Genomic DNA, 9,344 nt, shown 5'->3' with positions numbered 1-9,344 from the left:
TGGATATTAACCTATCCATGTATGTGTTACTTCCCTCAGTAGAATGTAAGCACCTTGAGGGCAGGGACAGGCAAGTGTCTAGTCATAATGGACTTGCTAAATACCTATTGGACTGAATCAAGTTGAAATGAATTGGATAAAATAAGAAAGAAAGAAAGAAAGAAAGAAAGAAAGAAAGAAAGAAAGAAAGAAAGAAAGAAAGAAAGAAAGAAAGAAAGAAAGGAAGGAAGGAAGGAAGGAAGGAAGGAAGGAAGGAAGGAAGGAAGAAAGAAAGAAAGAAAGAAAGAAAGAAAGAAAGAAAGAAAGAAAGAAAGAAAGAAAGAAAGAAAGAAAGAAAAGAAGAAATAGATACACGAACATGTAGAATAAGAGGATGAGAATGAAGAAGAAACTGGGAAAAGAAGAAGGGGAAAAAGAAAGGGAAAAGAAAATAGAAATAAGGAAAGAAAAAAGAAAAGGAGAGAAAATTTCATAAACTTCACTATTGCTTTTTGAAGATTTATTTCAGAGAAGACATATCTCTGGGGTTACCCAGAGCTCACTTGGCTCTTGGCAAATATGAGGTATTTGCCAGTGGGAGAGGCTGATGGGGGTGGGGCCCAGAGCAAATGGATTTTGCCACCCAAGGTGCCTGTACCAACTTGGAAGAGATTCACATGGAAAAAGGGAAAGGAGTTGGGGTGGGGAGGGAAGTATTTCTCAGAGAAGCTGAGCAGTTGGCTGAGAATTCAACCATGAGGAGACCTGGCCTGTTAGCAAGTCTGAAAATAATATATCCAGCTTACCCATGCATTTTCTGCTCCTTGGGAAGGGTAAACAGCTCAGCAGAGGATAACCACTTTCCCAGCCTGAGCCTCCTAACATATAGCATTGCTGGCTTTGTTTGCAGGATGGGGAGTGCAGGGCTCTCTCACAGGCTACTGGGCCCCTTCACTTTACCTGAGACCATTTGATGGGGGGCTTCCAAGGCAGCTGGAAAGACAACTTCACTAAGGTGGAGTATGAATTATGGAAGTAAGGTGCTTCACCTCCGGTCTGACCTTAGAAAATCAAAGGACCATGATAGATCATAGCAGATTATAGGATTTAAAGCTGGAAGGACCTTAGTGATCCTCTAATCCCCAGAAGTACTTGACCTTTCATGGAGCCTTTTGGCAGTCTGTTAAAGCCTATGGGCTCCTTCTCAGAATAATACTTTTAAAAGCTTGAAATGAAACATATATGATTACAAAGGAGATTAATTAGACTTAAATAATTATTAAATTTTAAAAAAACCCCGAATTTCTAGACCCTAGGATAAGAACCTCTGATAGCTCAACTCCCTCGTGTCATGCCTTGTCCGAGTCATGTGATTTAAGAGTAATAGAGCCAGGGTCTGAACCCAAATCCTCTTGACTCCAAATCCATTCCTAGCCATTATTAATTATTCAATCAACTCATAAGAACTTATTAGGCAGTTGCTATGTACAAAATACATTGCAGGTTTAAATGATATATAGAAGAAAAGAAAACAAGCCTTTCCTTCAGGAAGCTTCCATGGACATATGTAGATGTATGTAAAACACCAAAAGGTAACTGTGAGTGGGGGTGAGTGATAGTGCTAAATACTAGGGGGGGAGCTGACAAAGCCTCATGCAGAAGGTGGTACTTGAACTGAGTCTAGAAGGAAACCAGGGATTACTAGAAGAAGAGGTGATAATTAAGTGAATTCCAGGCATGGAGAACAGCCCCAGAGAAAGCACAGAGATGGGGCATGGAGTGTGAGGAATAATAAGGAAACCAGTTTGGTTGGACTCCAGAGGGCAGAGGGGGGAGAAATGTGAAAAAAGATTGGAAAGGTAAAATGGAACAGGTCCTGAAGACCTTTAAGTGACAAATGGAAGGGTTTATATTTGATCGTGTTGGCAAATGGAAATCGCTGGAGTTTATTGAGTAGAGGGGTGGCAAGATCAGATTTGTATTTTAGGACTATATCATGTGAATGCTTTTCATAAATTGTCCTCTGAATGGCTGGTGATAGAGAAGAAACTAGCAAAGAGCATCATTCTAGGCCAAGGGTGGAGAACCTGAGGCCTCGAGGCCACACATGACCATCTAGGTCCTTGGGTACAGCCTTTTGACTGAGTCCAAGTTTTACAGAACTAATCCTTTTATTAAGGGGATTTGTTCTGTGAAGTTTGGATTTAGTCAAAGGGCTGCACTTGAGGACCTAGAGGGCCACATGTGGCCTCAAGGTCACAGGTTCCCCACCCCTGTTCTGGCCCATCAGAAATGACCTCCTACCTCTTGGTGAAGCTATAGAATAATTCCTTCTTTCTCAGTGCATTTTTTGGCACACTTAGGGCACATACATATTTTTACTGAATATGATTAAACCATGGAAGCTTCCCAAGAGGCAACATTTAAGAACACTTTACACATGGATGACTCTTGTTTTCTCAAAGTGACTTCATAAATGCTAGCTCATCCTTATATCAACGCTATAAAGATTTTTCTGTTGAGGAAACCGAGTCACAGTGAGGTTATACAACAATTAGCTCTAGGACTCAGGGCTCTGAAATTTATTTAGTATTTTTTTTACAACCTCACACTGCTCTATTCTGAGAAACCCACACTGTTCTGAGAAATTGCATGACAGAAGGATGCTTCTGCTCTGTCATTCTAAAATTTGCCATAGGACTAATCCCAAATTGAAAAGATAAAGACTTAGTCAGCACTTTGTTATTGGAAGAATTTTAGGAAAGTCTTGGCCTGAAAGAGACAGGGTGATAGAATGTTAGACCTGGAGTTGGAAAGACCTGGTTTCAAATCCTGCCTGAGCAGATCATTTAACCTCTTGCAACCCCAGTTAAATGAGTTGGTTGAACTAGGTGACCTCTGGGGTCCCTTATAGCTCTAGGTCTGTGATCCATTGACTTCTAGATCATAGAGTTTAATTAAGTACCAGTTTCCTAAAAGTTATTCTTAAATGTCTATTCAAATGGCAAACCAAGCCAATTAACCTTTCAAATCTGGCTTTGTACCCTTGTGCAAATTAGTGCCTCCTCCCCAATCCTAGTACACCATCAGTCACACTGACAGAATAAATGTTTTCTTCTGTTTGAGTTGTATCTTTGTTGAAAAAGGTTGCCCTAGCAGTTAATTGTGCTGTCCTGCAAGGACTCAGATGGATGAATGTGAGTTTCCTCACTTTCTGTTTTGTTTTCCCATTGGTAGAAATCTTATTGTTCTTGGTATTGTTTGTCCTTCTCAAAGAGGACCAATGATGTCAGGAAGGTGATGTCATGACTTGCAAGTGAATTGGATTTAAGCGAGGCAAGGCTGTGCAAAGTCACCAGCCTCACTCTCTCTTCTGGAGCCATCTGGATCCAGTGGCAAGACATAGATCAGAATGACTGGAGATGACCCTAGATGCAGTAGGTAGACGTGTTAAAGAGCCTATTAAATGGTCAGAATGAATGCAGGAAGGACGTTGGACAAACTGTACTTCCTTTCAGCCAGAAAACACACATGAATTGTCTGCAGTAGGGTCAAGCTACATGGCATCATCCCCAGTTTCTGGAGATACAGGTGCTACGTGTAGGCTGACATTGTTACTTCTCCATCCCAGAACAGAAAGCCTTCCTCATGTAGCTGGGGAGAGCTTACTCCAAAGCAGTTCTGATGTCAATTGACTTTGGCTCTCCCATCATTGCTCTACAGCCCCCAAGGACAAATAGGGAATAAAGAGAAATGTCACCCAGGCTAATTGAGATTTCAGCCCTTTCACTCACATGGAGAAGGGTAGAAATGTTACAAATAAATAAGTCTTCAAGGTGATCTGGGAGGATTCAACCTGCTTGGACCTGAGCTCAAAGTTTCCCAAGTTAGGTTTGATAACAACAGTGTTCACACCTCAGTCTAGAACCAACCAGCTCTGCTCAGGTCTATGAAGGGAGGAAGAACCGTCATACTCACAATTCGGCGATAACGTGTCCTCTACAGATCTGTGTCCTTGTGGCCAGGAGAACCATTCAGTGCCTACTGGGAAAGGCATTGGACAATCATAAAGTTTTGTTCCCTGACTCCATATCCCAATCTATGAAACAATGGGTCAGTTACCAGTTATCTATGGACTATCTATTGTGCATGCAACCCCTGCTAAGCTCTTTGAGAATCCCTTTGTGTCTTGTTTGGAAAAAGTCCCTTTTTGTAAAACTTTCCTTACTTCCCATGCTCTCTGGCATCCCATTTGCAGGAAAGACCTTTCTCGACCACTTTCCCCATAAAAAAACCAGCACCCCTCCCCACTGGGGTTCTTGCCTCTCTGAAGAACTTTGCCATCATTCATTATGGTCAAATTCTCACTCCTCTCAACCCCTAGACTTGATTAGACACCTCTTGGTTCAGAGTGCTACATTGGGTGTTCTCAGAAATCTCCTCTACCTTACCATGACCTATCCTCCTTCTACTCTCTGAGAGTCATAGTTAGAACAGATCTTTGAGATTATGTAATCCAGAGATATCCAGCATGAATCCTGGCTACAAAACTCCCCTGTGGGGAACTAGATTAAAATGTAACTGGGAAATATTTAACAAAATAAATAAAAATACAATAGGACATAAATGATGTTAATATATACATTTCTAAATCAATATATATATATATAGCCTGCAGTGATCTTTACATAAGGTTTAGTAACCTATCTTTCTATTTGAATTTGACACCACTAATTAAATATTCCATTTTACAAATGAGGAAACAGAGACCAGATAAATTAAGTGACATTCCCAAAGTCACTCAAGTAGTCAATACTTAAGTTAGCATTTGAACCCAGATTTTCTTTCTCCACAGACAGCAGCCTTTTCCACTGAACTCTGATGCTTCCCGATCATACAATCATAGAATTAACCAATTTATTCCAGGTACAATTCATTTACTAGGTAGTGGTAGAGGCTGGGCCTTGATCACTTTATGCTCAGAAATATCTTCTTCCTCATGGTTCCTACCGCTGATCCCTATCCCACTATGGTGGACATATGGATCAATTCTATTTTCCTAACCCTGAAAACAGGTTTGAGGGTGAAAAGGAGGGAGCACAGCATAGTGGCTAGAATGTTGGATTTATCATTCTGAAGATAAAAGTTAGATTCTGTTGCTAACATTTATTAGCTATGAGACCCTAGGCAAGTCACTTACTCTCTTGAGTCTCAGTTTTTTCATCTGTAAAGTAGGAATAATATTCCAGATAGCACTTATTTCATAGGATCACTGTGAGATTCAGTGGGAAAATGTGCTTAAAGTATTTTGCTAACTCCAAAGAGCTGTATATGCCAGTTAGTACAATGATTATTATAATTCAATCTGCCCAAGGTCACTCAGCACATAAGCAAAATATTAAAGCTGAGATCTCTTGCCTGCTAAGACGGAAGCTTCCAAAGTGTGGTCAGGACACCACTGGTGGTCCAAGAACTGCTTTCATGAATTATTAATGTTAAGGATATGATAATGAGTGTAATTTTGTTTGCTGCGTAAATTTGTTTCCTGATACTCCCCCTCACTGATGTCTCATCAGAATTTCACTTTGGTCATTTGATTCTAGTGAAAAACCATTTTTTTATAAAAACTTTTCCCTTTCCATCAATTTGAAGTCAGTGAAAGAGGTAGGCTGTGAACTGAGAAAATTGGAGAATCAAATTGCTAGACCATGTGGTTCTTAGCTTTTTCCAAGACATTGCAATTTACCTTTGAAGCTCTGTGTGGGGGTCTGGAAGGCTTCATAGGGTGTGTGTTTGTGTTTGTGTGTGTGTGTGTGTGTGTGTGTGTGTGTGTGTGTGTGTGTGTGATGAGACCAGCCCTCCTGGGGAGTGCCTTAAGCTGCCCAGATCTCTCACTCTGGTTCCTCCCTCAAAATGGATTGAAAATTACCTCTTTTCTTGGAAGAGAAGAAAAACATTTCTCAAGACTTGGCAAGACGGCTTGCCTTGCTATCTTTAAGAGCAAGAGGGGGGATCAAGTAAGGAGAGGAGAAGGGGGTTGGGATAGGGTAGAGAGAAGAAGAGACGGAGATAGAGAAAGAGAAGTTATTGTTCTTTTAACTCCTAAAATTATACTTTTTGAATTAAGTCTGCTGTCATTTATACTCAAAAGGATTAGCAACACTTGTCTGCCATCAGAGTTTGAAGAGGCGAGAGGCAGGAGATAAGAAATGGAATATGCAGTAATAAAATGAAATCATTAGTCCTGATACCCTTCCTCTCTTCTAAACAGCTCCCAGAAGTCTTCTTGATGGTCACTGAAGAAAAGAAACTGGGGGACAAGACCTCCACTAATGAAAGCTCCTTAGGCTGATCCTGAGTCCCTTGGGCTATTTTATACCTTGTTTAGTCCCAAGACAGGCTCTTGCTGTTTGACTGGCTTCATCCTCCCTACATTCTCTATGTTCTCAGATCCTACCTGAAATCCAAAGCTATGGGGGGTGGAGCCAAGATGGCAGCTGGAAAGCAGGGACTTGTGTGAGCTCCCCTCCCAGGTCCTCCAAACACCTATAAAAATGGCTCTGAACAAATTCTAGAACTGCAGAATCCACGAAATAGCAGAGGGAAGCAGGGCTCCAGCCTAGGACAGCCTGGATGGTCACTGGGTAAGGTCCATCCCACTGAGCTGGGAGCAGAGCAGGGCAGAGCCCAGCGTGGGCGGCAGCGCGAACCAGACAGGGAGCCAGGCAGAACAGGCCCTAGCACCCTGAATCAGTGAGCTGTGGCAGTTACCAGATTTCTCAACCCACAAACACCAAAGACAACAGCGAAGGTTAGTGGGAAAAACTGCAGGGGGACAGTGTGAAAGGAGTTCACAGTTTGCTAGGGGCAGCAATGAAGGTATAGCTACAAAGCTATGCATAGAATCAAGGCCATTCAGACACCACTCTGGCTTTACACCTTGTCTAGGATGGACTACTATTTCTATGAGGTCAGTAATGGTTGATATATTCTCTTGAGTGTCACTTCTTTTATTCTGTGGTGATTTCCCTAGGGTAGATGGTGAGATAGGGGGAAAGGGAAAGAAGGGCCTCAATAATTTACTCAAATTTACATTGGAAAGACCTAGTTTTGACTTCTGGAACTAGGGCTGTGTGACCTTGGGCAACTCAATTTTTTTTGTATTTGTTTTTCTTTAGGTGTAAATTTTGTATTTTCCTTAGGTGTAAAATTAAAAAAATAATATCTGCCCTAGGAAGCACATGGTTTAGTAGAGAGATCACTGAACAGTCTCTTGGGAACTTTATACTTTAGCAGTGATCCTTTCACCAACTTTTGTTGTTGTTCAGTCATTTTCAGTCTTGTCTGACTCTTCAAATCCCCATTTTAGGGTTTTCTTGGCAGAGATACTGTAGTGGTTTGCCATTTGCTTCTCCAGCTCATTTTATAGATGAGGAAACTGAGGCAAACAAAGTTAAGTGACTTGCCCAGGGTCACACAGCTAGTAAGTGTCTGAGACCAAATTTGAACTCAGGAAGATGAGTCTTCTTGACTCCAGGCCCAGCGCTCTATCCACTGTGCCACCTAGCTACCCCTTCACCAACTAGCCATTTGATATTAAGCTGTATAAAATGTAGGACTTAGACTAGATGGTCTCCAACACGCTTTCAAGTTCCACTGACTCTTTGCAGATCACAAGGCTACTTTGAGAATCCTCATTTGAAAATTGGTAGGGACTTAACTTTACCTAGTATAAAATGGGGAACCACAGACAGTCTTTCAGCTAATTAGCAGCAGACCTGAGGCTCAAATCCAAGTACTTTGAGTCCAAATTCAGTGCCTTCTCCTCTGTACCAGGGAGGACTTTTGATAACTACAGAGTCTGCAAGGGGAAGGATGATCATAAACCCTCATTCATCTTTTGTGTGCAGTATCTAGGAGCTTTATTATTAGAAAGGTTATATAGTAAACACTCATGTATGTATGAGATGGAAGATGATTTATGAAGTGTGATGTGAACCCTACTCTCAAGGAAATTAGCATTTAAGATAAACAAATAAGCTAACATCAGAGAGTACAGGTTAGTGGCTTGACCAGAGTATTTAAGTTTGCAGGACCCACGATGGATTGTGACCCGACTCTTGGGGAGATAGTTATCTAGTTTTTTAGCTCTGGATTTGAGTTGAGGGATAAAGCTAAAACCAGCATCAAATGGATACACAGCCTCAATTCATGTCAATTCAACAAACATTAAGTAGCTATTACTGGGAGGTACTGTGCAGGTAGCATCAGGGATGCAAAAATGAAAAACAGCTTATGTCCTGCCCTCAAGGTGTTTATATTCTCTGGTGTGAGGTTGACCTTTACACAGCCTAGTAAAATACAAAAATAAAGGAATGCTGGGACCAAGGAGAAATCTAAATAAACTGTTCTAAGATAATAGGAAGAGAAGACTTTGGGATAAAAAGGAAATATATTTATTTTTAACTAAGGAGAAAGTTTTGTAGGAGGACAGGAGAGGGATCATGCATCTCTTCCCTTCTACTCAAAGAAAACTTCTTGGTAACCAAAGAAATGGTACAGAAACCTAGCAATCATAGGGTTAGTTGAGGATATTGTCATATGATACAATATAATATGATATAACATTATGTTATACCACATTATATTAATGTATGTACATACATATGTAAATGTGCGTGTATACATACACACATATATATATATATATACATACACACATATATATGTATTGAGAGATATAGATAGATAGATAGACAGATAGATAGATATAAGTTACCTGTGATGGTATCTCCCAGTTGCTCCCTTTCCATTTCTCGCCTTCATTACTGATGTCTAGGAAGATACAATGCTTAGAAAGGAGAGACTTCAGGCTTTCTCCCACTGAAGGCTTGTGGCTAATGAAACTTGCCATACTTTTTGGCCTCTTTGTTTATCCTTTTGTATTGTAGATGAAGGGATTGGAGAGTTCAACCTTGTGAGTAGCAATCAAGTGTCTGGGCATGTCCCAGTGGTCCAGCATCTGGCTTTGGAAGCCCAGCTAAGCATCTATGCTCCAAAGAACAAGGAGTAACCTTTGGAACTCAGCCCAGTGGTAACTGAGGATATATCCAGAGTCATGTTGTATCCAGGGGTGAACATGACCAGACCAACATTGCAGTGAAACTGTGCTAAGTTTGAGCCCCCTGAAACCAAGATGGGATAGGGGAAAGTGTACCCCCAAGATGGTGGTGGTGATGACAGAAATGCTTATATGTTCATACCATATCTCCAAAGTAAATATTCCTTTGTAAAAGTTAATTGATGTCAAAGGTTAAAGAGATTTAAGTCTTGTTCATTTTGGGCTATGGGTGTGGGGTACGCAA

The sequence above is a fragment of the Trichosurus vulpecula genome, chromosome 4, assembly GCF_011100635.1.
Source record: "Trichosurus vulpecula isolate mTriVul1 chromosome 4, mTriVul1.pri, whole genome shotgun sequence".
Classification (NCBI taxonomy): domain Eukaryota; kingdom Metazoa; phylum Chordata; class Mammalia; order Diprotodontia; family Phalangeridae; genus Trichosurus; species Trichosurus vulpecula.
Note: the sequence above shows the minus strand (reverse complement) of the source record.